At 40.3% G+C, this 27,667-nt stretch overlaps 1 protein-coding gene across 1 annotated transcript in view; it reads left to right on the forward strand.

The window, feature by feature from the left end:
• b4galnt1a (beta-1,4-N-acetyl-galactosaminyl transferase 1a) overlaps positions 1–27,667 on the forward strand; it is a 130,316-nt gene that overhangs the window by 39,658 nt on the left and 62,991 nt on the right. The gene's annotated exons all lie outside the window — the stretch shown is intronic.

Raw genomic sequence — 27,667 nt, forward strand, 5'->3', positions numbered from 1 at the left:
GTTGAGCTTAATTCCATCGTTCTTGAAAATTTCATTTCCTGAGGCCAGCACAAGCTCTGTGTCATATGCAAAATTAGGTACTGGAAATTCAGTGGGTCAACGCTGTGTACGTCGAGTTACATGTTCAGGTGATGAAAGAATCATTGTGTGTTGTGATCCAGAAGAGCAGGCACTGCTAGCAGGATGGACAGAGATCTCTGAATTAGGAAGTGAGGTTACTGATGTACTCTCAAAGGAACTGTCAACATCAGGAAAGGTTAGAGCAGGGGTTGCCAAGTTCGGTCCTCGAGAGCCACATTCCTGACACTCTTAGTTGTCTCCCTGCTCCAACACACCTGAATCCAATGAAAGGCTCATTAAAAGTCTGCTAACGAGTCTTTCATTGGATTCAGGTGTGTTGGAGCAGGGAGACAAAAGAGTGTCAGGAATGTGGCTCTCGAGGACCGAACTTGGCCACCCCTGGGTTAGAGTAACAGTAGGAGCCTCAACAATGGGAACCACGTTAATGGTATCCTTGTCCTTGATGTCACTTATTGAGGTAAGAGAAAAATATTCCTCTCCAAAGTCAGCATCCTTATAATGCAAGGTAAAGTTCCCATCAAGCGCAAATTTCTCTCTCACAATAGACTCAAGTTCATCCACAGTATCAGGGATTCCATGGGGTAAGTCCGGTTTGCGAATTTCATGGTCCTGAAGAATGATGCGAAGTTTGGCTTGAGGAGACATCAGGGTATCTATAAGAGAAAACATTACATCAGTTTGGATTATAGAATACATTCAGACGCATCCCATAATCATTCAGTATGGGAGAAGAATATGACCAACAAAAGTTACTCCAGATAAATAAAAGCTTTGGACTTAGACTTGTCATTACATTTATCATATAAACTAGTATACTGAGAGGTACTGGATGATAACATTACATTACACTGTGACATTTTCTCATCATCAAACTTCACACCAAGTCTTAATTTTGTGTCCATAAATATACTTCTATAGACCCTACCGCAAAAACAAAACAAAATCCTATATGATTGCTTATACTTTGACTAAATAATAAGGCAAATAACAAGGGGTGGAAGAAAGCTTTGCTTACTTTAACATTTTGCCCTAAAGAATAATGTAATGAAAATAAAACTACAAAGATTACCATCTTGTTGTCCATCTAAGTATTATGGACCTCATATTTACAAGTACTACTCAGATGACGTTTTTACATCTCCATCTTGGCAGAGTCATGAAGAGCCTAACATCCTCTCCTTCTCAGCTAGAATTAATGTGGTCTGGGTTTAAAAGCCATACCATGCTTCTAGTAAATTGAGACACTAGTATTGCCTAATGTTTGATTATAGATTGAACAATATCACACTTTGAAAATATTGGAATACACCCATCGAAGGAGTTGTATAATGTCGCTCACTACACCTGCAAATGAAACTTATCATTTGTGCTCAAGTGTGGGGCAAGCACATTCAGTTTTTCTTGCAGCAAAGGTCAGTGGAACTGGTTGTGGTGCATCCGTTCTATCTGCCCATCTATATGGGAACTCTTTGATTAGTTTATTTAATTCATCCAGTGTGAAATATTTCCCTTTGATTAAGGCATTTAGACATAGTGCTAACTCTAAGGGAACAATACCTTGAAAGAGATCATGAAGCAAATCAGGTGGGTAGCCAGATAGAAAACATTGAAATATTTTAGTTTAGCAGTCAGTGGGCACTGTCCCTTTACTCCATAACAATGAGATGCACTTGTATCTCTCTGCGCTGTCTGAACATGCACCCTGTGCTCTTGTGTTGTCCGAGGACAAAATGCTCCTGTCTTAACTTCACTCATTTAGAATTGGGATCTTTCTCCAAGACAGAACCTGCAGACGTGTGTACTTGAGAAGCTCTCCACAAACCCTCCAATACAGTGGGCTCCAAGGTTATCTGCAACAACACAAAATACAGTACCTTTGACTCATAGACCTAGTGAAGGAATGTAAAGTCCTTCTTCTTCTAGGCTGTCCTTTAACAGTGGTTCTAACACAGCACTATAGCCAAACTTTTTAACATCATCAGCCTTGCAGAGAATGGCAAGTTAGATTGATGTCAGCGAGGATCTGAGCAATGGTGGCACATTAGCTAAAACCCAATATACAGCAGTAATTTTGTTTTTTTTCTTGATGTGCCAAGTGGATTACACACTTCAAAATCATCCACATACAGAATGAGAGAAATGGCTGGATTGTTTTCTGATAGCAATGTATAGTTTTTAAAATGTATGCCATCATGAAATGATTTATATTGAGTGTCAGACCTGCTGTCTGTTTCAGCGCTATGTCTGAGCAAATCCTGGATCTCTTTTTTTTTTTCTTCAAAACCTCATGTAAAGACTTCAAAATGGGTATATATTGGAAACTTTTCTTCTTCCTAGCACTGAGAAGATACTCAATAGGTTCCACCATGGAAAAATTCTCCTTGAAATACTCTCTTTTGTAGGAAGTGGAAAGAGGAGCATTCTGTCCTAGAGCTAATGTAATTGGGTTAGACTTGCATAGCTCTGTCACCATCTCTGAGATGATCAAATCATCAACCTCACAGTTATGCTTTTTTAAGCATGACTGTAAAATATCTTTTAAAATAGGACCTGAAGCTGATGAAGTAATAAAGTGCAGTTCTTCCACTAACTCATCAATACACCTTTGTGGGACATTGAATATGCTTTCCATTTTCAGCAGCAAGTGGGCTAATTTGTTTTCAATTAAGTTAGGCAATTCTCTCATTTCTTCATCTTCAGGATCTTCACTCACTATACCCTCCATATCCTGCTCAATAGTATCATCCCCTGTATTTGAAGGATTAACATACCTCTGTAAGAGATCAGGCTTGAAGTCATCCAGGGAATGCTGAGTGTGTTTCCGGTTCCTATGAGAGGCAAATGTTGCACAAATGTTTGTTTTGAAAGAGCAATTTTCAAAAACACAAGACACGGTTTCCTTTTTTTTTTAAATGACGGCCAATGGGTTCAAAGTATTTTTTTTGCTGTGGAGATGGTGTTTGAAGAGCAACATAAACATTTAAAAGACAGAACTTCTCTGTGTGTCCCTGTCTCACAGGCTGAATGGCTTCTTGACAGATGGGTTCTGAGGCTGCCCCATGTTTTAAATGAGCAACAACACTCCCAATAGAGGCAAGGGAGAAATTCTCCACCATGTCCATGTCTAAGCCTGTAATGCTTTAAAAGATCAGTTCTTCTTGACACTTCAAATTTGCAGATTTTACAGGACCAATTCATGTTTAAAACTAAACAAAGCTCTGTTTAAACTGCTTGAAATGTTTAGAGATCCACAGCTACAACCCCTGGCAAAAATTATGGAATCACTGGCCTCAGAGGATGTTCATTCAGTTGTTTAATTTTGTAGAAAAAAAGCAGATCACAGACATGACACAAAACTAAAGTCATTTCAAATGGCAACTTTCTGGCTTTAAGAAACACTATAAGAATCAAGAAAAAAAGATTGTGGCAGTCAGTAACGGTTACTTTTTTAGACCAAGCAGAGGAAAAAATATGGAATCACTCAATTCTGAGGAAAAAATTATGGAATCACCCTGTAAATTTTCATCCCCCAAATTAACACCTGCATCAAATCAGATCTGCTCATTGACATTGACCCTATGCCATGACATTGACCCTATGTGTCTTTTTGCAAGGAATATTTTTGCAGTTTTTGCTCTATGGCAAGATGCATTATCATCTTGAAAAATGATTTCATCATCCCCAAACATCCTTCAATTGTCCAAATATCAACATAAACTTGTGCATTTATTGATGATGTAATGACAGCCATCTCCCCAGTGCCTTTACCTGACATGCAGCCCCATATCATCAATGATTGTGGAAATTTACATGTTCTCTTCAGGCAGTCATCTTTATAAATCTCATTGGAAGGCACCAACACAAAAGTTCCAGCATCATCACCTTGCCCAATGCAGATTCGAGATTCATCACTGAATATGACTTTCATCCAGTCATCCACAGTCCACAATTGCTTTTCCTTAGCCCATTGTAACCTTGTTTTTCTGTTTAGGTGTTAATGATGCCTTTCGTTTAGCTTTTCTGTATGTAAATCCCATTTCCTTTAGGCGGTTTCTACAGTTCGGTCACAGACGTTGACTCCAGTTTCCTCCCATCGTTCCTCATTTGTTTTGTTGTACATTTTTCGATTTTTGAGGACATATTGCTTTAAGTTTTTTCTGTCTTGACGCTTTGATGTCTTCCTTGGTCTACCAGTATGTTTGCCTTTAACAACCTTCCCATGTTGTTTGTATTTGGTCCAGAGTTTAGACACAGCTGACTGTGAACAACCAACATCTTTTGCAACATTGCGTGATGATTTACTCTATTTTAAGAGTTTGATAATCCTATCCTTTGTTTCAATTGACATCTCTCGTGTTGGAGCCATGATTCATGTCAGTCCACTTGTGTGTTCACTCCTTTTTAGATGCAGACTAACGAGCAGATCTGATATGATGCAGGTGTTAGTTTTGGGGATGAAAATTTACAGGGTGATTCCATAATTTTTTCCTAAGAATTGAGTGATTCCATATTTTTTTCCTCTGCTTGGTCTAAAAAAGTAACCGTTACTGACTGCCACAATCTTTTTTTTTCTTGATTTCTTATAGTGTTTCTTAAAGCCAGAAAGTTGCCATTTGAAATGACTTTAGTTTTGTGTCATGTCTGTGATCTGCTTTTTTTTTCTACAAAATTAAACAACTGAATGAACATCCTCCGAGGCCGGTGATTCCATAATTTTTGCCAGGGGTTGTATAATGCATAAAGCCTATGCAGTATCACTTTTAGAAAAACTTGTTGCCTATGATGTGTTTCTAAATTGAAGGTGGGAAAACCAAAAATTTGCTTGCAACCAACTGCACAAAAATTATCCTTTGCCTTAGGATATAAAATATTTAAAATACTTTTGGACTGTGTCATTGTTGTCTCAATATGTTGAAATTTCTTTCTTTAAAAAGTGAATTAAAAAAAAACAAGGGGATGTGTTAAACAGAAGTTGTGGTGACTACACATACATTTTGATGATTCCTAACTTCAGAAAATTCCACGTGTCTCAAGAGCAAAACAAAAATACGCAGGCCTACTGCAGCCTCACTAAAAGGAAACCTTTTCTATGGCATTTCTACAAATAATGTCAGTGCCTTAACGTATTGCACATACAACCCCTGGCAATAATTATGGAATCACCGGCCTCGGAGGATGTTCATTCAGTTGTTTAATTTTGTACAAAAAAAGCAGATCACAGGCATGACACAAAACTAAAGTCATTTCAAATGGCAACTTTCTGGCTTTAAGAAACACTAAAAGAAATCAAGAAAAAAAATTGTGGCAGTCAGTAACGGTTACTTTTTTAGACCAAGCAGAGGGAAAAAAAATATGGACTCACTCAATTCTGAGGAATAAATTATGGAATCACCCTGTAATTTTCATCCCCAAAACTAACACCTGCATCAAATCAGATCTGCTTGTTAGTCTGCATCTAAAAAGGAGTGATCACACCTTGGAGAGCTGTTGCACCAAGTGGACTAACATGAATCATGGCTCCAACACAAGAGATGTCCATTGAAACAAAGGATAGGATTATCAAACTCTTAAGAGGGTAAATCATCATGCAATGTTGCAAAAGATGTTGGTTGTTCACAGTCAGCTATGTCTAAACTCTGGACCAAATACAAACAACATGGGAAGGTTGTTAAAGGCAAACATACTGGTAGACCAAGGAAGACATCAAAGCGGTCAAGACAGAAAACTTAAAGCAATGTGTCTCAAAAATTGAAAATGCACAACAAAACAAAGAGAAACGAATGGAAGGAAACTGGAGTCAACGTCTGTGACCGAACTGTAAGAAACCGCCTAAAGGAAAATGGGATTTACATACAGAAAAGCTAAACGAAAGCCATCATTAACACCTAAACAGAAAAAAACAAGGTTACAATGGGCTAAGGAAAAGCAATCGTGGACTGTGGATGACTGGATGAAAGTCATATTAAGTGATGAATCTCAAATCTGCATTGGGCAAGGTGATGATGCTGGAACTTTTGTTTGGTGCAGTTCCAATGAGATTTATAAAGATGACTGCCTGAAGAGAACATGTAAATTTCCACAGTCATTATGATATGGGGCTGCATGTCAGGTAAAGGCACTGGGGAGATGGCTGTCATTACATCATCAATAAATGCACAAGTTTACGTTGATATTTTGGACACTTTTCTTATCCCATCAATTGAAAGGATGTTTGGGGATGATATCATTTTTCAAGATGATAATGCATCTTGCCATAGAGCAAAAACTGTGAAAACATTCCTTGCAAAAAGACACATAGGGTCAATGTCATGGCCTGCAAATAGTCCGGATCTTAATCCAATTGAAAATCTTTGGTGGAAGTTGAAGAAAATGGTCCATGACAAGGCTCCAACCTGCAAAGCTGATCTGGCAACAGCAATCAGAGAAAGTTGGAGCCAGATTGATGAAGAGTACTGTTTGTCACTCATTAAGTCCATGCCACAGAGACTGCAAGCTGTTATAAAAGCCAGAGGTGGTGTAACAAAATACTAGTGATGTGTTGGAGCGTTCTTTTGTTTTTCATGATTACATAATTGTTTCCTCAGAATTGAGTGATTCCATATTTTTTTCCATCTGCTTGGTCTAAAAAAGTAACCGTTACTGACTGCCACAATTTTTTTTTTCCTGATTTCTTATAGTGTTTCTTAAAGCCAGAAAGTTGCCATTTGAAATCAATCAATTTTTTTTTTATATAGCACCAAATCACAACAAACAGTTGCCCAAATGCGCTTTATATTGTAAGGCAAGGCCATACAATAATTATGTAAAACCCCAACGGTCAAAATGACCCCCTGTGAGCAAGCACTTGGCTGCAGTGGGAAGGAAAAACTCCCTTTTAACAGGAAGAAACCTCCAGCAGAACCAGGCTCAGGGAGGGGCAGTCTTCTGCTGGGACTGGTTGGGGCTGAGGGAGAGAACCAGGAAAAAGACATGCTGTGGAGGGGAGCAGAGATCAATCACTAATGATTAAATGCAGAGTGGTACATACAGAGCAAAAAGAGAAAGAAAGAAAGTGCATCATGGGAACCCCCCAGCAGTCTACGTCTATAGCAGCATAACTAAGGGATGGTTCAGGGTCACCTGATCCAGCCCTAACTATAAGCTTTAGCAAAAAGGAAAGTTTTAAGCCTAATCTTAAAAGTAGAGAGGTGTCCTGTCTCCCTGATCTGATTAGGAGCTGGTTCCACAGGAGAGGAGCCTGAAAGCTGAAGGCTCTGCCTCCCATTCTACTCTTACAAACCCTAGGAACTACAAGTAAGCCTGCAGTCTGAGAGCGAAGCGCTCTATTGGGTTGATATGGTACTATGAGGTCCCTAAGATAAGATGGGACCTGATTATTCAAAACCTTATAAGTAAGAAGAAGAATTTTAAATTCTATTCTAGAATTAACGGAAGCCAATGAAGAGAGGCCAATATGGGTGAGATATGCTCTCTCCTTCTAGTCCCCGTTACTACTCTAGCTGCAGCATTTTGAATTAACTGAAGGCTTTTAGGGAACTTTAGGACAACCTGATAATATGAATTACAATAGTCCAGCCTAGAGGAAATAAATGCATGAATTAGTTTTTTCAGCATCACTCTGAGACAAGACCTTTCTAATTTTAGAGATATGCGTAAATGCAAAAAGCAGTCCTACATATTTTGTTTAATATGCGCTTTGAATGACATATCCTGATCAAAAATGACTCCAAGATTCTCACAGTATTACTAGAGGTCAGGGTAATGCCATCCAGAGTAAGGATCTGGTTAGACACCATGTGTTTTCTAAGATTTATGGGGCCAAGTACCAATAACTTCAGTTTTATCTGAGTTTAAAAGCAGGAAAGTAGAGGTCATCCATGTCTTTATGTCTGTAAGACAATCCTGCAGTTTAGCTAATTGGTGTGGTCCCTCTGGCTTCATGATAGATAAAGCTGGGTATCATCTGTGTAACAATGAAAATTTAAGCAATACCGTCTAATAATACTGCCCAAGGGAAGCATGTATAAAGTGAATAAAATTGGTCCTAGCACAGAACCTTGTGGAACTCCATAATTAACTTTAGTCTGTGAAGAAAGATTCCCCATTTACATGAACAAATTGTAATCTATTAGACAAATATGATTCAAACCACCGCAGCGCAGTGCCTTTAATACCTATGGCATGCTCCATTCTCTGTGATAAAATTTTATGGTCAACAGTATCAAAAGCAGCACTGAGGTCTAACAGAACAAGCACAGAGATGAGTCCACTGTCCGAGGCCATAAGAAGATCATTTGCAACCTTCACTAATGCTGTTTTCTGTACTATGATGAATTCTAAAACCTGACTGAAACTCTTCAAATAGACCATTCCTCTGCAGATGATCAGTTAGCTGTTTACAACTACCCTTTCAAGAATTTTTGAGAGAAAAGGAAGGTTGGAGATTGGCCTATAATTAGCTAAGATAGCTGGGTCAGGTGATGGCTTTTTAAGTAATGGTTTAATTACTGCCACCTTAAAAGCCTGTGGTACATAGCCAACTAACAAAGATAGATTGATCATATTTAAGATTGAAGCATTAAATAATGGTAGGGCTTCCTTGAGCAACCTGGTAGGAATGGGGTCTAATAAACATGTTGATGGTTTGGATGAAGTAACTAATGAAAATAACTCAGACAGGACAATCGGAGAGAAAGAGTCTAACCAAATGCCGGCATCACTGAAAGCAGCCAAAGATAACGATACATCTTTGGGATGGTTATGAGTAATTTTTTCTCTAATAGTTAAAATTTTGTTAGCAAAGAAAGTCATGAAGTCATTACTAGTTAAAGTTAATGGAATACTCAGCTCAATAGAGCTCTGACTCTTTGTCAGCCTGGCTACAGTGCTGAAAGAAACCTGGGGTTGTTCTTATTTTCTTCAATTAGTAATGAGTAGAAAGATGTCCTAGCTTTACGGAGGGCTTTTTTATAGAGCAACAGACTCTTTTTCCAGGCTAAGTGAAGATCTTCTAAATTAGTGAGACGCCATTTCCTCTCCAACTTACGGGTTATCTGCTTTAAGCTACGAGTTTGTGAGTTATACCACGGAGTCAGGCACTTCTGATTTAAAGCTCTCTTTTTCAGAGGAGCTACAGCATCCAAAGTTGTCTTCAATGAGGATGTAAAACTATTGACAAGATACTCTATCTCACTTACAAAGTTTAGGTAGCTACTCTGCACTGTGTTGGTATATGGCATTAGAGAACATAAAGAAGGAATCATATCCTTAAACCTAGTTACAGCGCTTTCTGAAAGACTTCTAGTGTAATGAACTTATTCCCCACTGCTGGGTAGTCCATCAGAGTAAATGTAAATGTTATTAAGAAATGATCAGACAAAAGGGAGTTTTCAGGGAATACTGTTAAGTCTTCTATTTCCATACCATAAGTCAGAACAAGATCTAAGATATGATTAAAGTGGTGGGTGGACTCATTTACATTTTGAGCAAAGCCAATAGAGTCTAATAATAGATTAAATGCAGTGTTGAGGCTGTCATTCTCAGCATCTGTGTGGATGTTAAAATCACCCACTATAATTATCTTATCTGAGCTAAGCACTAAGTCAGACAAAAGGTCTGAAAATTCACAGAGAAACTCACAGTAACGACCAGGTGGACGATAGATAATAACAAATAAAACTGGTTTTTGGGACTTCCAATTTGGATGGACAAGACTAAGAGTCAAGCTTTCAAATGAATTAAAGCTCTGTCTGGGTTTTTGATTAATTAATAAGCTGGAATGGAAGATTGCTGCTAATCCTCCGCCTCGGCCAGTGCTACGAGCATTCTGGCAGTTAGTGTGACTCGGGGGTGTTGACTCATTTAAACTAACATATTCATCCTGCTGTAACCAGGTTTCTGTAAGGCAGAATAAATCAATATGTTGATCAATTATTATATCATTTACCAACAGGGACTTAGAAGAGAGAGACCTAATGTTTAATAGACCACATTTAACTGTTTTAGTCTGTGGTGGAGTTGAAGGTGCTATATTATTTTTTCTTTTTGAATTTTTATGCTTACATAGATTTTTGCTGGTTATTGGTGGTCTGGGAACAGACACCGTCTCTACGGGGATGGGGTAATGAGGGGATGGCAGGGGGAGAGAAGCTGCAGAGAGGTGTGTAAGACTACAACTCTGCTTCCTGGTCCCAACCCTGGATAGTCACGGTTTGGAGGATTTAAGAAAATTGGCCAGATTTCTAGAAATGAGAGCTGCTCCATCCAAAGTGGGATGGATGCCGTCTCTCCTAACAAGACCAGGTTTTCCCCAGAAGCTTTGCCAATTATCTATGAAGCCAGCCTCATTTTTTTGGACACCACTCAGACAGCCAGCAATTCAAGGAGAACATGCGGCTAAACATGTCACTCCCGGTCCGATTGGGGAGGGGCCCAGAGAAAACTACAGAGTCCGACATTGTTTTTGCAAAGTTACACACCGATTCAATGTTAATTTTAGTGACCTCCGATTGGCGTAACCGGGTGTCATTACTGCCGACATGAATTACAGTCTTACCAAATTTACGCTTAGCCTTAGCCAGCAGTTTCAAATTTCCTTCAATGTCGCCTGCTCTGGCCCCCGGAAGACAATTGACTATGGTTGCTGGTGTCGCTAACTTCACATTTCTCAAAACAGAGTCGCCAATAGCCAGAGTTTGATCCTCGGCGGGTGTGTTGTCGAGTGGGGAAAAACGGTTAGAAATGTGAACGGGTTGGCGGTGTACACGGGGCTTCTGTTTAGGGCTACGCTTCCTCCTCATAGTCACCCAGTCGGCCTGCTTTCCCGGCTGCTCGGGATCTGCCAGAGGGGAACTAACGGCGGCTAAGCTACCTTGGTCCGCACCGACTACAGGGGCCTGGCTAGCTGTAGAATTTTCCACGGTGCGGAGCCGAGTCTCCAATTCGCCCAGCCTTGCCTCCAAAGCTATGAATAAGCTACACTTATTACAAGTACCGTTACTGCTAAAGGAGGCCGAGGAATAACTAAACATTTCACACCCAGAGCAGAAAAGTGCGGGAGAGACAGGAGAAGCCGCCATGCTAAATCGGCTAAGAGCTAGTAGCTGCGCTAAGCTAGCGGATTCCTAAAAACACGCAAAGTGAATAATGTGTAAATAATTTAGAGGTGATTCAGCAGAAGGAGTGCTTTAGTTAAGGCACGTGAAGATTACACTGTGAAACAAATCGTTATCTAGATAACTAGATCAATCTAACTGCGCAGATTAAACAGCTAACAGATACAGAAAAACACAGCTGTGCTCCGGAACAGGAAGTGATACAATACCGCAGTGAGAGCCAACCACCAGTAGAGGCAAAAAAACGAATGACTTTAGTTTTGTGTCATGTCTGTGATCTGCTTTTTTTCTACAAAATTAAACAACTGAATGAAAATCCTCCAAGGCCGGTGATTCCGTAATTTTTGCCAGATGTTGTAGACACAGACCAACACGTATAAAGTTGAAACAGAAATTTCTCTCCTAAAATAATTTGTAACAAGTTTAGTTGTGACAGACAATCGATCTATCACCATGCACCTGTAGCTAGCAAAACCTTCACCATGCACCTGTAGCTAGCAAAACCTTCACCCAGGGCTTAATTTGAGGGGGAGCAAGCCGGAGCGCGCTCCGGAACCTCTGACGTTGTCTCCGCCAGCTATTTATACTGGATCTGTGATCCGCCACCTCTCTTGACTAACAAAATATTAAAAAAAAAATCAGTGATTGCTCTCACTGCCAATCACACCACCGCCCTCCTGTCTGCTGTGCGGAATTGCGCCAAATCTGGCAACAAGTCCAGAGGCTACGCTCGCTGTTTTGATCCGGATGTTGACCGTAGCCGCAGAGCTCCGACTTGGATTCTTTGCGGGTCCTGCATCCGTACCCCCGGAGGCAGTGAGTGAAGGGAGAGCTGCGCATTGTGTTCTGCGTGTGTCTGTTTATAATCTTCTCACACAGAAGAAAAAAGAGAGTGTTTACACAAGAGAGAAAAGTGAGAAAATGTTAATGCCTGTTTGAGAAAAGTGTGTAGTGAGGGGTTTTACAGCCTTAAAACATCTAGTGTAAAACATCTAAGTGTAAAAAAAAAATAGCGCTACTTTGCGGATTTCGTTTATCGCGGGTTATGCCGCGTTCACACCGGGCGCGATCAGACGCTACAAATTCGCGGGGGTCGCGTGGCCTTTGGCCAGACAAACTTTTTGTTGGCAATGTATACATATTTAAATTAACAGTTTTCCATATTTTCAGCTGGACCAGCTTCTTAAAATAAGTTATGAATTTGTTAAAGTAAGTCTATGTAACAAGCTTGTTCTTTTATGTTGAAAAAGCTCTTGATTTTAAGCTCAATGAACTAACCCCATATTTTCAGCTAGACCAGCTTCTTAAAATAAGTTAACTTTTTAAAATAAGTCAGTGTAACAAGCTTATTCTTTTATGTTGAAAAAGCTCTTGATTTTAAGCTCAACTACCTAACCCCATGAATCATTTTTTAGAGTGACACCAACATCTTTACAAATACCAGAAACTGCTGCCCTTATATCAACAGGTGACACGATATGTATGAGGAATATATCATTTTATAAAATTCATATATTTAAGGTTGATAATTTTAGAAATTTTAATTTTTTGTAGTTTTTGTATTTTTTATTTTTTTTTGTATTTTAAATGGCATAAACAAATTAAAATGTATGAAATACCAAGTGACCAAATACTTTTGGAATGAACTGTACATATCTGCTCCCTGAATTCATTTATGTTTAAGAACCTGTTGCACAGGAACATAGGTAAACAGCTGAAGAAACAGTTTAACATCTACAACTGCAATTATTGCAAGATCAGAGACTGGTTGGTTTGAGTTTCTGTCAGAATGCTTTTAGTAAGCTGCTGTGGGAATGATTTGTCTGAGTTCCTTGTGTTTCTACATAGTTCTGGATCTTTACTCATCCCGTTCTTTTGCTGAACTGATTGACTTGTCTGTTTTCTTGGGCTGCAGCATAGTTGTAGTCATTCCACCACTCATTCTGGCCTAGAATAAAATATAAAATATTAATTAAATTTTAATAATTTAAATCATTTTTTGCCCTCTTCGGTAATGGCAGCGCATGCTCCTTCACGTCGCATGGCCAGGTGTGACTCCGCCCTCTAGCTTCACTATATCTAACTCTATGGTTTCATTCTTTTCTTCCCCCATGCAATTTAGATCACATCATGTGACCATTCAAAATGGCGACACCTTTTGGTTGTAGGGGTCCTCATGGCGGATGAGGCGGATGGCCTAGGATGATTGCTTTGTTGATTATTCGCACGTCTCATGGTCTCATCACCAAAATTTTGGCATTGAACTTACTGAATAAAATCAGTAGAATAAAATGCTTTAACATGGGATATTGAATCTAGAGTCAAGTCAGCATTGGGTAATACACCGGTTCCTCCAGGTTGTCCCCAGGGAAAACCTTTTGTACCAGCTGTACTCAGAGGTGATGTTATCAGGTGGAGTCATGAGAGCCATTTCTCTTGCCATCCAGATATTTAAAAAAAACTGTGTTTGTAGTTCAGAAGAGGTTCTGGTGGCCAGGGTTACTGAAAGATATTGCTGACTATGTTAATGCCTGCCAAATGTGTGCTATGCACAAGTCATCCAACTGTCCACCTGCGGGAACATTAATGCTGTTACCTGTTCCAACTTGTAACTGGTCTTCTGACCTCTAGGGGTAATACAGTTGTTTTGACGGTGGTAGATAGATTATCTAAGATGGTTCACTTTGTGCCCTGTCTAAACTTCCCTTGATGAAAGAAATGGCCAAGGTTACGCTCTCACAGGTTTTTAAATTAAAGGATATTGTGTCCGATCGAGGCCCTCAGTTTGTCTCAAACTTCTGTAGGGAATTCTGCCACCTCCTCAGGGTCACCTACAACGTAACCTTGGGGTACCATCCACAGGCCAATGGTCAGGCTGAACACCTTAATCAGGAGCTTGAGCCTCCCGGCATCCTGCCTTGTGGTCATCACAACTTTCCTGGATTGAACTTGCTTACAATAGTCTACCCTCTGGATCCTCTGGCTTTTCTCCTTTTCATGTCGTTTATGGTCACCAACCTCCTCTGTTTCCATCCACAGCTCTCAACTTCTCTGTTTCCTCAGCCCTAAGACTTATCGCTGACAAACCTGGGGTGTTAAACCTGGGGGCGAGAAGGGCTCTGCAACATTCCTTGGTGGCCTATAAGACTGCTGCAGACCAGAAAAGAACCACTGCACCTCCGTACGAACTTGGACAGAAAGTTTGGCTCTCGACTCGCCACCTTCCCTTAAGAGGACTGCCCAGAAAGCTAGCTCCCAGGTTCGTTGGTCCATTCCTGCTCTCAAAGGTTATTAATCCAGTTTCTGTTCATCTCCGTCTCCCAAGGTCAGTACGCATCCACCCATCATGTCAGCCATGTCAAGCCTGTTCGTTCCAGCCCGTTGTGCCTCCTGGTGCTCCCCCACCTCCTGCCCAATGTGTGGATGGTGACCCAGTTTTTACTGTGCGGTGGCTCCTGGACTCTCGCTACTGTTGTTGTGGTGTCCAGTATCTTGTAGACTGGAAGGGATATGAGCCCTAGGAGTGGTCTTGGATTCCCTCCCGCTTCGTGTCGGATGCTGCCTTGATCTGGGAGTTCCATGCAGCTCATCCTGGCTCCCCTGGGCCATCTGAAATCGGCCATGGGGGGTACTGTCAGGGTTCGAGATTTTGTCTTGTCTGTTTTATTTTCTGGTCTGTTTTGTTATATTTTTTGATTCATTGGTATTCTGTGCGTTTATTCTCTTGCTGGGTTTTTCTGCTTGGGTCTGTCTGTCTCTATCTTGCTTGTCTGTCTCTTGGTTCTTGGTGGTGGGCATTTCACTCTCTCTGGCCATGCCGTTGTTCTGGGGTTAGCACACCTGTTCCTGATTTGCAGCTCATCACCTGGGGTTATATAACAGTGCTTTAGTCCCTCGCCGGATTGTTGCGCCTTGTGCTTTTTCTCCAGCTCTGTTCCTTGCATTCCATAGTCCTGCCTGCCTCATTGTGTTCCTGACCACCTGCCTGTTTGATCGACCACACCTCAGCCTGGTGATTTTTGTATTGCTGTGTTTTTTGGACTGCCTACTCATGTACCAACCTCTGCTATCCTCCTCAGTAAAGCCTTTTTACAACCAGAGCTGTTTGTTCGAGGCTTGCATTTGTGTTCAACCATTCCTGACCAACCAGCCTGATGGGAATAGTGTTGCATCTGCAAGCTTACATCTGTCACATGTTGAGTCAATATGTGAATATTTTTGGTCATCTCGATTTGGAGAGGTGTAACCCATGTACCACTTTAAACTGGAACTTGTACAGATGTAGAAGGAGTGAATCTTATGCCAAATCCTCATCTCCATTGTTATCTGTAAATCTTGTCGCCATGTCTTCCACACGGACAAGGAAAGCCGGTTGAAACTGAAGAATAGTCCTAATATCAATGAAACTGACCCTTTTTCTGTTGTGGTGGAAGTCATGATGGTGTTGATTATTAATATGAGAGGGCGGGTTAGGAAATTGTGGGACAGCTCCTTTAATATAGTGCTCATTCTCTAAGTATCTAGAATTATGTGAACTTGGTATATCAAATTTCCTTGATGACTGTTCAAAAGAGGCAAATTTGTTGTCATCATAGAGGTTGTTGAAGTATTTTAGGCCCCACGCCTGCCACATGCTGAATGCCATGTCCTATATTGATGGTTGAAAAAATTGTGGAATGCCACTTGGCTACAGAGATGCATATCTTGGAAATTAAAATGTTTCCTAAATTGTGAGTAAATTCTAAGAGAGAAGTTTATAACAGGAAAAGTATTAGACATAGTTGATGGCATAGACATTGGACTGCCAACTTAGGCTCATAAGGAGGGAGAGCCACGAAGATCTAAGATAAGTCTCCATCTTTACCCAAGTAAGACAGTTCTTGCCTGAATGGTAATGATTCCAGTATGACATGCAGTACGGATTGGCTGCCCAGTAATAATGTTTTAAATGGGGGTGGGGGGGGGTGTCTTCCATCTTGCTTTGCTCTTTGCAGGTAGTCCTTATTCAGATATGAGTGCAATGGCCCCAAATACGGGGTCTATAGTTGCATCCTAAACATTACTGGCGTTGTATCCGAGGGCTCTCTTCAAGATGGTGACTGTTCCTTTAATTGCTGATAGCTGCACCTCATGGGCACTTGGGTGACCAGGGATTGCCTCGAGGTATTTCTTCAGGTTCTTCTATACTGTAAGCCCTGTTGCTCCCACCACAACTGGTATGATATCTATTTCTTTCAATGTTGTTTGTAGGTCATTTTTAAGGTCTTTGTATTTTGTGATCTTTCTCCCTTTCAGCTCTGTTCAGGCCATAGTCATTGGGACTGTTACATAAATAATTTTTGCTGTCTTCTTTCTTGTTCCAGATAACAATATCTGGTTTTATTGCACCTCCTTTGATTTTCCGTTGGATGAGACTGATGCTGGCTCATGTTCCCAGACGTTTCCCTCTACTTCCACCTCCAGTTTCTTGCATACTTTCCAGTGTAGATATTTACAGATCTTGTTGTGCTGGCTTGTATAATGTCTGTCTGCCATGAGGATCTGGCATGCTGATGTTAGATGGTTTACACTCTCAACAGCTGTATGACAGAATAGGCATTTATCATTTTGTGAGATCCTTGCCATTTTTTGAAGCCATTTGTAAGAAGTCCCTGATCTCTCTCCAACTATAATTCTTTCTCCATCGAAACAAAGTTCTCTATTTGTAAGCCACCTTATAGACCCTTCTTTGTCTATGCATTCCTTTTTGAGTTATTCTTGGAATTGGCCAGCCCTTTTGTGCTGTTTCCATCTATCCATTTGATTTTGTTCTCTTTTGCTGTATTTTCCCCTGGTCTGTCTTTCTAGTTTTGTTGCAGGTATCAGACCACCAAAGTTCTAAAGCATTTTCTGTATACACAAAATGTTTGCAGATCTGTCTAAATCTGTTAGTGAGCACTTCTCCTTTGCTGAGATAGTTCATCCCACCTCACAGGTGTGGCATATCAAGATGCTGATTAGACAGCAGGATTATTGCACAGGTGTGCCTAGGGATGGGTATCGAGAACCGGTTCCTTTCGGGTATCATTAAGAAATGGTTCGATCCACTGACATCAATAACCTTTTTACTTAACGATTCCCTTATCGGTCCTTCAGAGTGGCTGTTGTTTTGGGCGGTGTTTGTCAGGAAAATTATCATTTCTCTACATTGATTACAGACCCTACAGCGGGTCTGTAATCAACTTTTCTGCAGCGCAGCTTTGCTTTGAACCTTGAACCAATCGAAGCAGTGATTCGCAGATCGAAGCAGTGCTTCGATCATTGCTTCGTTGATTAATTTTTTTTCTTTCGCTTTCTCCCACTAAAACCCTAAAGAGAGTATTATTTACCTTTTTTTATGTTAAACCGACCTGTTATGGTCTTCTGAAACAGTTGATAGATGTATTTTATAACTTAAAAACGGGACCGATGCTAACACATTAGCATGTCTGTGGCATTTTCAATGTTTCGTAAAGTTAGCATTAAGCAGTTGCAGCTGTCAAGCTTTTGTTGTTGTAAAAGAGTCAAATGTATTACAAATTGTAATATTTTTTAAATTTATTTTTGTTTATATATTAATAATAATAGCAAGCACAACAGTAATAGTAATAACTAATCTAATGATTATATACAATTTTAGGGAAAAAGACAAAGAACATGAATAAAAACACAACAGAAAATATAAAACCAACTAACAATGAACATACTTAGATAAATACATACATACATACATACAGAAACAAATGTTTCCTGTGAACACCTAGTGACTCTTACACCTCCATTTCATCCCTGTCTTATTTAAGTTTAATGACAGTTTGTTTCGGTCAAACCATATTTTCAGTGTGTTAATTTCTTCAGTCATTTCCTCCAGAACTATCTGCCAAGCTAGAAAACTGCTGCATCCTAGTAAGAGCAGAATACTACTGGAATGAATTTGAATAAGGAAAGTTGTTTTTTTTTCTCACTAAATGGATGCTACACTCACTGCAGTTTATTGTCTGGAATAGCCCCAGATTGCGTTTCAGAGCTTCTAGAATTCAAACATTTTCATGCACGTGGTGTTGGGGGGGTAATTTTGGGTTTCAGCTTTTTTTGTTTTTCACCACTTTCATCCCTGAATATGTGAAATCGTGAGTCACTTTTGTGCAGATTAAAGTTACTAACTGGGACTCCTGTCTTGTTGCGAGAAAGAAACGAGAATCGTCCTCCGTTCTGTTCACACAGCTCCAAACGCTGCGCAGCTCTCTGCTGAGTCAAGTTAGAACGATAGAATCCAGTCGGAATTAATAACTTCAAAGCGAAACACTGTTTTGTTTATTTTTATTTATGTCCAAAGATCAAGGATACAGTGACCAATTTCATATTTATTTACTTTAAGTCTCAATGAAATACATAGAAAACCTGTAAAGCCTACTTTTAGTACAAAATTCACAAGAGGTATCGATAAGGGAATCGATAAGGAATCGGATCGATAAGCAGAATCGATAATGGCCACAATAAAAGGCCACTCTAAAATGTGCAGTCTTGCTTTTGGGTGGGGGGGGGCAGAAAACCAAAAGTGTTGCATTTATATTTTTGTTCAGTGAAGGTGGAACACAGTAATAGTCCCTGGACAGCTGCCAGATTGCAGTAAGAACAATAACAATGCAGGATTGCAGTTCAGCAAGATATAATCCAGCAGCACTCGAAATGTGCTTGTGGTCAATCAATCAGTCAATCAGCTTTATTTATATAGTGCCACATCACAACAAACAGTTGCCCCAAGGCGCTTTATATTGTAAGGCAAGGCCATACAATAATTACGTAAAACCCCAACGGTCAAAACGACCCCCTGTGAGCAAGCACTTGGCGACAGTGGGAAGGAAAAACTCCCTTTTAACAGGAAGAAACCTCCAGCAGAACCAGGCTCAGGGAGGGGCAGTCTTCTGCTGGGACTGGTTGGGGCTGAGGGAGAGAACCAGGAAAAAGACATGCTGTGGAGGGGAGCAGAGATCAATCACTAATGATTAAATGCAGAGTGGTGCATACAGAGCAAAAAGAGAAAGAAACACAGTGCATCATGGGAACCCCCCAGCAGTCTAAGTCTATAGCAGCATAACTAAGGGATGGTTCAGGGTCACCTGATCCAGCCCTAACTATAAGCTTTAGCAAAAAGGAAAGTTTTAGGCCTAATCTTAAAAGTAGAGAGGGTGTCTGTCTCCCTGATCTGAATTGGGAGCTCGTTCCACAGGAGAGGAGCCTGAAAGCTGAAGGCTCTGCCTCCCATTCTACTCTTACAAACCCTAGGAACTACAAGTAAGCCTGCAGTCTGAGAGCGAAGCGAACCTTATAAGTAAGAAGAAGAATTTTAAATTCTATCTAGAATTAACAGGAAGCCAATGAAGAGAGGCCAATATGGGTGAGATATGCTCTCTCCTTCTAGTCCCCGTTAGTACTCTAGCTGCAGCATTTTGAATTAACTGAAGGCTTTTCAGGGAACTTGTTGTGTGGGCCGCCAGAAGAGGAGGTACTGCTGGCCCACCACCAGAAGGCGCCCTGCCTGAAGTGCGGGCTTCAGGCACGAGAGGGCGCTGCCGCCTCAGGAACAAGCCGTGGTGACAGCTGTCACCCATCATCTGTGACAGCTGTCACTAATCTATACATCTGGTATAAAAGCAGGAAGACACCTCCACCAAACTGCCGAGATATCATCTTCATCTGGAGGTACTACTCTCAGCCTTTTTTTTGTGAGATTTATAAATCTGTGATTGTGAGTGTTTGCAGGAGAACCGGTCGTTTTTGTGGAGGCTGTGCATGACGGCGCTCCTTTTCCTCTGAGACCACTGCAACGTGTTGAGTGAGAGGTGGAGGTGGCATTCCCACCATTGTTACTGGGTGTTCACACACCCACCCTTTGACTGTCTTTTGCTTTCTGCCAGCAGTACCAGATCCGACACGCCGGAGAGGTGGCCACCTGGGGACTCCGGGACTTGGCGGCTCCAGTATTCCTCGGGTTCAGGTGGCGGTGGAAATCGTGTGGTTCCGGTTCGTTTCCTGACGGGCGTTTCCTATCGTCGAGCCTGCCCACACGACACCTTTATTAATTGACTGTTGCACATTCTGATTCTGCTGTGTTTGGTTGTGACATTCACACCAGTAAAGTGTTATAATTTGACTTCTTCCATTGTCCGTTCATTTACGCCCCCTGTTGTGGGTCCGTGTCACTACACTTTCCCAACAGAACTTTTAGGACAACCTGATAATAATGAATTACAGTAGTCCAGCCTAGAGGAAATAAATGCATGAATTAGTTTTTCAGCATCACTCTGAGACAAGACCTTTCTAAATTTAGAGATATTGCGTAAATGCAAAAGAGCAGTCCTACATATTTGTTTAATATGCGCATTGAATGACATATCCTGATCAAAAATGACTCCAAGATTTCTCACAGTATTACTAGAGGTCAGAGTAATGCCATCCAGAGTAAGGATCTGGTTAGACACCATGTTTCTAAGATTTGTGGGGCCAAGTACAATAACTTCAGTTTTATCTGAGTTTAAAAGCAGGAAATTAGAGGTCATCCATGTCTTTATGTCTGTAAGACAATCCTGCAGTTTAGCTAATTGGTGTGTGTCCTCTGGCTTCATGGATAGATAAGCTGGGTATCATCTGCGTAACAATGAAAATTTAAGCAATGCCGTCTAATAATACTGCCTAAGGGAAGCATGTATAAAGTGAATAAATTGGTCCTAGCACAGAACCTTGTGGAACTCCATAATTAACCTTAGTCTGTGAAGAAGATTCCCCATTTACATGAACAAATTGTAATCTATTAGATAAATATGATTCAAACCACCGCAGCGCAGTGCCTTTAATACCTAGGGTATGCTCTAATCTCTGTAATAAAATTTTCATGGTCAACAGTATCAAAAGCAGCACTGAGGTCTAACAGAACAAGCACAGAGATGAGTCCACTGTCTGAGGCCATAAGAAGATCATTTGTAACCTTCACTAATGCTGTTTCTGTATGATGAATTCTAAAACCTGACTGAAACTCTTCAAATAGACCATTCCTCTGCAGATGATCAGTTAGCTGTTTTACAATTACCCTTTCAAGAATTTTTGAGAGAAAAGGAAGGTTGGAGATTGGCCTATAATTAGCTAAGATAGCTGGGTCAAGTGATGGCTTTTTAAAGTAATGGTTTAATTACTGCCACCTTAAAAGCCTGTGGTACATAGCCAACTAATAAAGATAGATTGATCATATTTAAGATCGAAGCATTAAATAATGGTAGGGCTTCCTTGAGCAGCCTGGTAGGAATGGGGTCTAATAGACATGTTGATGGTTTGGAGGAAGTAACTAAAGGTATTAAAGGCACTGCGCTGCGGTGGTTTGAATCATATTTGTCTAATAGATTACAATTTGTTCATGTAAATGGGGAATCTTCTTCACAGACTAAAGTTAATTATGGAGTTCCACAAGGTTCTGTGCTAGGACCAATTTTATTCACTTTATATATGCTTCCCTTAGGCAGTATTATTAGACGGTACTGCTTAAATTTTCATTGTTACGCAGATGATACCCAGCTTTATCTATCCATGAAGCCAGAGGACACACACCAATTAGCTAAACTGCAGGATTGTCTTACAGACATAAAGACATGGATGACCTCTAATTTCCTGCTTTTAAACTCAGATAAAACTGAAGTTATTGTTCTTGGCCCCACAAATCTTAGAAACATGGTGTCTAACCAGATCCTTACTCTGGATGGCATTACCCTGACCTCTAGTAATACTGTGAGAAATCTTGGAGTCATTTTTGATCAGGATATGTCATTCAAAGCGCATATTAAACAAATATGTAGGACTGCTTTTTTGCATTTACGCAATATCTCTAAAATCAGAAAGGTCTTGTCTCAGAGTGATGCTGAAAAACTAATTCATGCATTTATTTCCTCTAGGCTGGACTATTGTAATTCATTATTATCAGGTTGTCCTAAAAGTTCCCTAAAAAGCCTTCAGTTAATTCAAAATGCTGCAGCTAGAGTGCTGACGGGGACTAGAAGGAGAGAGCATATCTCACCCATATTGGCCTCTCTTCATTGGCTTCCTGTTAATTCTAGAATATATTTTAAAATTCTTCTTCTTACTTATAAGGTTTTGAATAATCAGGTCCCATCTTATCTTAGGGACCTCGTAGTACCATATCACCCCAATAGAGCGCTTCGCTCTCAGACTGCAGGCTTACTTGTAGTTCCTAGGGTTTGTAAGAGTAGAATGGGAGGCAGAGCCTTCAGCTTTCAGGCTCCTCTCCTGTGGAACCAGCTCCCAATTCAGATCAGGGAGACAGACACCCTCTCTACTTTTAAGATTAGGCTTAAAACTTTCCTTTTTGCTAAAGCTTATAGTTAGGGCTGGATCAGGTGAACCCTGAACCATCCCTTAGTTATGCTGCTATAGACGTAGACTGCTGGGGGGTTCCATGATGCACTGTTTCTTTCTCTTTTTGCTCTGTATGCACCACTCTGCATTTAATCATTAGTGATCGATCTCTGCTCCCCTCCACAGCATGTCTTTTTCCTGGTTCTCTCCCTCAGCCCCAACCAGTCCAGCAGAAGACTGCCCCTCCCTGAGCCTGGTTCTGCTGGAGGTTTCTTCCTGTTAAAAGGGAGTTTTTCCTTCCCACTGTAGCCAAGTGCTTGCTCACAGGGGGTCGTTTTGACCGTTGGGGTTTTACATCATTATTGTATGGCCTTGCCTTACAATATAAAGTGCCTTGGGGCAACTGTTTGTTGTGATTTGGCGCTATATAAAAAAAAAAATTGATTGATTGATTGATTGAACTAATGAAAATAACTCAGACAGAACAATCGGAGAGAAAGAGTCTAACTAAATACCGGCATCACTGAAAGTAGCCAAAGATAACGATACGTCTTTGGGATGGTTATGAGTAATTTTTTCTCTAATAGTTCAAAATTTTGTTAGCAAAGAAGTCATGAAGTCATACTAGTTAAGTTAATGGAATACTCGGCTCAATAGAGCTCTGACTCTTTGTCAGCCTGGCTACAGTGCTAAAAAGAAACCTGGGGTTGTTCTTATTTTCTTCAATTAGTGATGAGTAAGATGTCCTAGCTTTACGGAGGGCTTTTTATAGAGCAACAGACTCTTTTTTCCAGGCTAAGTGAAGATCCTCTAATTAGTGAGATGCCATTCCTCTCCAACTTATGGGTTATCTGCTTTAAGCTGCGAGTTTGTGAGTTATACCACGGAGTCAGGCACTTCTGATTTAAAGCTCTCTTTTTCAGAGGAGCTACAGCATCCAAAGTTGTCTTCAATGAGGATGTAAAACTATTGACGAGATACTCTATCTCACTTACAGAGTTTAGGTAGCTACTCTGCACTGTGTTGGTATATGGCATTAGAGAACATAAAGAAGGAATCATATCCTTAAACCTAGTTACAGCGCTTTCTGAAGACTTCTAGTGTAATGAAACTTATTCCCCACTGCTGGGTAGTCCATCAGAGTAAATGTAAATGTTATTAAGAATGATCAGACAGAAGGGAGTTTCAGGGAATACTGTTAAGTCTTCTATTTCCATACCATAAGTCAGAACAAGATCTAAGATATGATTAAAGTGGTGGGTGTGGACTCATTTACATTTTGAGCAAAGCCAATAGAGTCTAATAATAGATTAAATGCAGTGTTGAGGCTGTCATTCTCAGCATCTGTGTGGATGTTAAAATCGCCCACTATAATTATCTTATCTGAGCTAAGCAGTAAGTCAGACAAAAGGTCTGAAAATTCACAGAGAAACTCACAGTAACGACCAGGTGGACGATAGATAATAACAAATAAAACTGTTTTTTGGGACTTCCAATTTGGATGGACAAGACTAAGAGTCAAGCTTTCAAATGAATTAAAGCTCTGTCTGGGTTTTTGATTAATTAATAAGCTGGAATGGAAGATTGCTGCTAATCTTCCACCTCGGCCCGTGCTACGAGCATTCTGGCAGTTAGTGTGACTCGGGGGTGTTGACTCATTTAAACTAACATATTCATCCTGCTGTAACCAGGTTTCTGTAAGGCAGAATAAATCAATATGTTGATCAATTATTATATCATTTACTAACAGGGACTTAGAAGAGAGAGACCTAATGTTTAATAGACCACATTTAACTGTTTTAGTCTGTGGTGCAGTTGAAGGTGCTATATTATTTTTTCTTTTTGAATTTTTATGCTTAAATAGATTTTTGCTGGTTATTGGAGGTCTGGGAACAGGCACCGTCTCTACGGGGATGGGGTAATGAGGGGATGGCAGGGGAGAGAAGCTGCAGAGAGGTGTGTAAGACTACAACTCTGCTTCCTGGTCCCAACCCTGGATAGTCACGGTTTGGAGGATTTAAGAAAATTGGCCAGATTTCTAGAAATGAGAGCTGCTCCATCCAAAGTGGGATGGATGCCGTCTCTCCTAACAGACCAGGTTTTCCCCAGAAGCTTTGTCAATTATCTATGAAGCCCACCTCATTTTTTGGACACCACTCAGACAGCCAGCAATTCAAGGAGAACATGCGGCTAAACATGTCACTCCCGGTCCGATTGGGGAGGGGCCCAGAGAAAACTACAGAGTCCGACATTGTTTTTGCAAAGTTACACACCGATTCAATGTTAATTTTAGTGACCTCCGATTGGCGTAACCGGGTGTCATTACTGCCGATGTGAATTACAATCTTACCAAATTTACGCTTAGCCTTAGCCAGCAGTTTCAAATTTCCTTCAATGTCACGTGCTCTGGCCCCCGGAAGACAATTGACTATGGTTGCTGGTGTCGCTAACTTCACATTTCTCAAAACAGAGTCGCCAATAACCAGAGTTTGATCCTCGGCGGGTGTGTCCCCGAGTGGGGAAAAACGGTTAGAGATGTGAACGGGTTGGCGGTGTACACGGGGCTTCTGTTTAGGACTACGCTTCCTCCTCACAGTCACCCAGTCGGCCTGCTTTTCCAGCTGCTCGGGATCTGCCAGAGGGAAACTAACGGCGGCACTCATGGTGCATTCAGGCGCTTTCGGGACATTCAGTCGTGGCGGAAATAAGCCAAATGTTCCCCTGAAAGCGATCAGAATGTCACAAATGCTGTTTTCACACCGTCCGAATGTTTAGAATGCAGTCAGAAATAGTCAGATGGCAGTTCGACTGCCGTTAGGTAGTTTTTCCACTTCGACCCTGCCACAGATTTTGAACATGTGCAAAACATTTGAGGCGGTCACAGGACTGTGCCCAACTGTTTAGACTTCGTTCAGAATGCTGTCCAACGGCCGTGAATGCACCTTGACACCTCCCGAATGTAGGTCGAATTTTCATTCGGACAGTATTAGGGCTAATTTGGGCTCTTGTGTTATGTGGGGTATAAACAATAATACAACTAGAGCACCGTGCCCACACCAGTTTCCAATTCCACAAATTTTTACCTTGGAAAGATTTTCAAGGGCAAAGTCCTGTTAGAAGTGGCTTTTCATAAGCTAAATTTTAATTCGAATATAGATGAAAAGGGCTTTTCAATGTTAAAATCAAATATCCGATAATCAGCAATACAGATCAGATGCGGATCAAACTTTGTCTATTCATTGAGAGTGCCAGTTTGCACCTCGTCACAAATAAAAGTGATGAGGCACTTTTGATTGAGATATAATGCAAAATGTACATTAAATGGGCTTTTTAATATTAAATTAAAATGTCCGCAATCCCAGTCAGAGCCGGCTCAAACTTTGTCAGGCGATAGCGAGTGCCAGTCTGCAACTTTGTCAGTCAATAAAGGATACCATCCTTCATAATATCTTTCAAATATGAACAATTTTTTTTTTCCACACAGGTATGAATTTTTGAAAATTCATTTAATGTTAAAGACAGGGATTTTTCCAAGATTTTTCCTGACTTTGCCCTTTGACCTATGACCTTGAAAATTTAATCAGTTCTTGCTTATCAGGATATGAATCTTTAGTAAAAACAAATTCATAAGGATATATGAAACATTGTGGACTCTAGGCTGTTTACAACAAACAAACAGGGTGAAAACATTACCTCCTCCAACTTTGCTGGTGGAGGTAATAATTAATACTTAAGGGGAACAACTCTTTAGATATTTATGATGAAATCTACACCCAGAGCGTTTGTCTTTTTCCAGTCTAGTAATAATAGATTTAACTTCATGTGGAGGAATTAATTAATCAAGGTCAAAACATTGGTCATCAGGTGTACTACTATCAGCTGGTTTCAGACTCAGTTTTTCAAAGTTCTTCATAAATATTTTAATTAAAATATGACCATGAGTTACTTCATTTTTACTAGAGTCCTGAATCATTTTCCAGTATTCTTTATTGTTTCTGCTTTTTAAACCTCAACAGACATTTGTGATTTCTGTGATATTGGCTTGAAGACTTCCGCACATTTTATTTATTTATATATTTATTTGTTTATGATCAGTTTTAACCTTATGTTTCAAATGGCTTCATAATTCATAACAATGCTGGGTTTTATATTTATTTGTTTTAAACTCTAGTGCATTCTTTTTTTTTTTTTGCAGACTTCCCTTCTACACCATACCATGGCTTAATTGTTTACTTTCCTTTTTTTGCACACATTGTATTTTGCACATTGCAGTTTCGATGCACCCGTGCTTATCGCAGTATAAATCATTAATCTACTCATGTAAGAAGTAATACGTGATGCTGTGGTTCATGATTTGCATGTACAGTAAACTTGCATCAAAGGAATCAAGGACAGTAGTTGTATTTGCAGGCTGCTTGTTGGTTGAGTAACAGGAAAATTTTGAAACAATTCAGATTCCCATAGTGATGCAAGTATGCCTCAAACAACTAATTAGTCAAACATCGAGGAGGAAGAAGTGTTATGTAAATACCTGAACATTATCAGTTAACGTTTCTCTGTTAGAAAAGCCTTGGTATACTACCCTACCCTGTATACCAAGCCCCAGGGGCGCCACCAGGGATTTTGGGCACCATGAAATTAAATTTTACTGAGCCAACGCCCATATTATTTTGTCACTATTATAATTGTATTAGGGGCATCTCTGTGCCCCTAGAATCCTTCTCCTTATTCTCCCCTTTTCAGCGCCACTGCCAAGCCCTGTATACTACTGTGAGTGAGTGCCTAGATAGATAAAGGAGTCTATCCCCTCAAGTTTTCACTCTAACAATAATGAAGCTATAAATGCTATCTTCTGGTAACTTAACATACAGGGCCATATAATGAGAATGAATTGATTAGACTTCGTTTAAAGGTATACAGCCTTTCAAATTTAACAAAACTGACAAAAATTAGTTTCTACTGAAATCCAAGCATTATAATGTCGGTTTATTTTTGAAACGTGCTTCAAAATTACAGCTCATTTGAATAAAGACAACATATTTACCTGGAGGAAATTCATAACAAGCATTTTATTTTCCTTCTCACACTGTTTG

This window comes from Thalassophryne amazonica, chromosome 6 (genome assembly GCF_902500255.1).
Source record: "Thalassophryne amazonica chromosome 6, fThaAma1.1, whole genome shotgun sequence".
NCBI lineage: Eukaryota > Metazoa > Chordata > Actinopteri > Batrachoidiformes > Batrachoididae > Thalassophryne > Thalassophryne amazonica.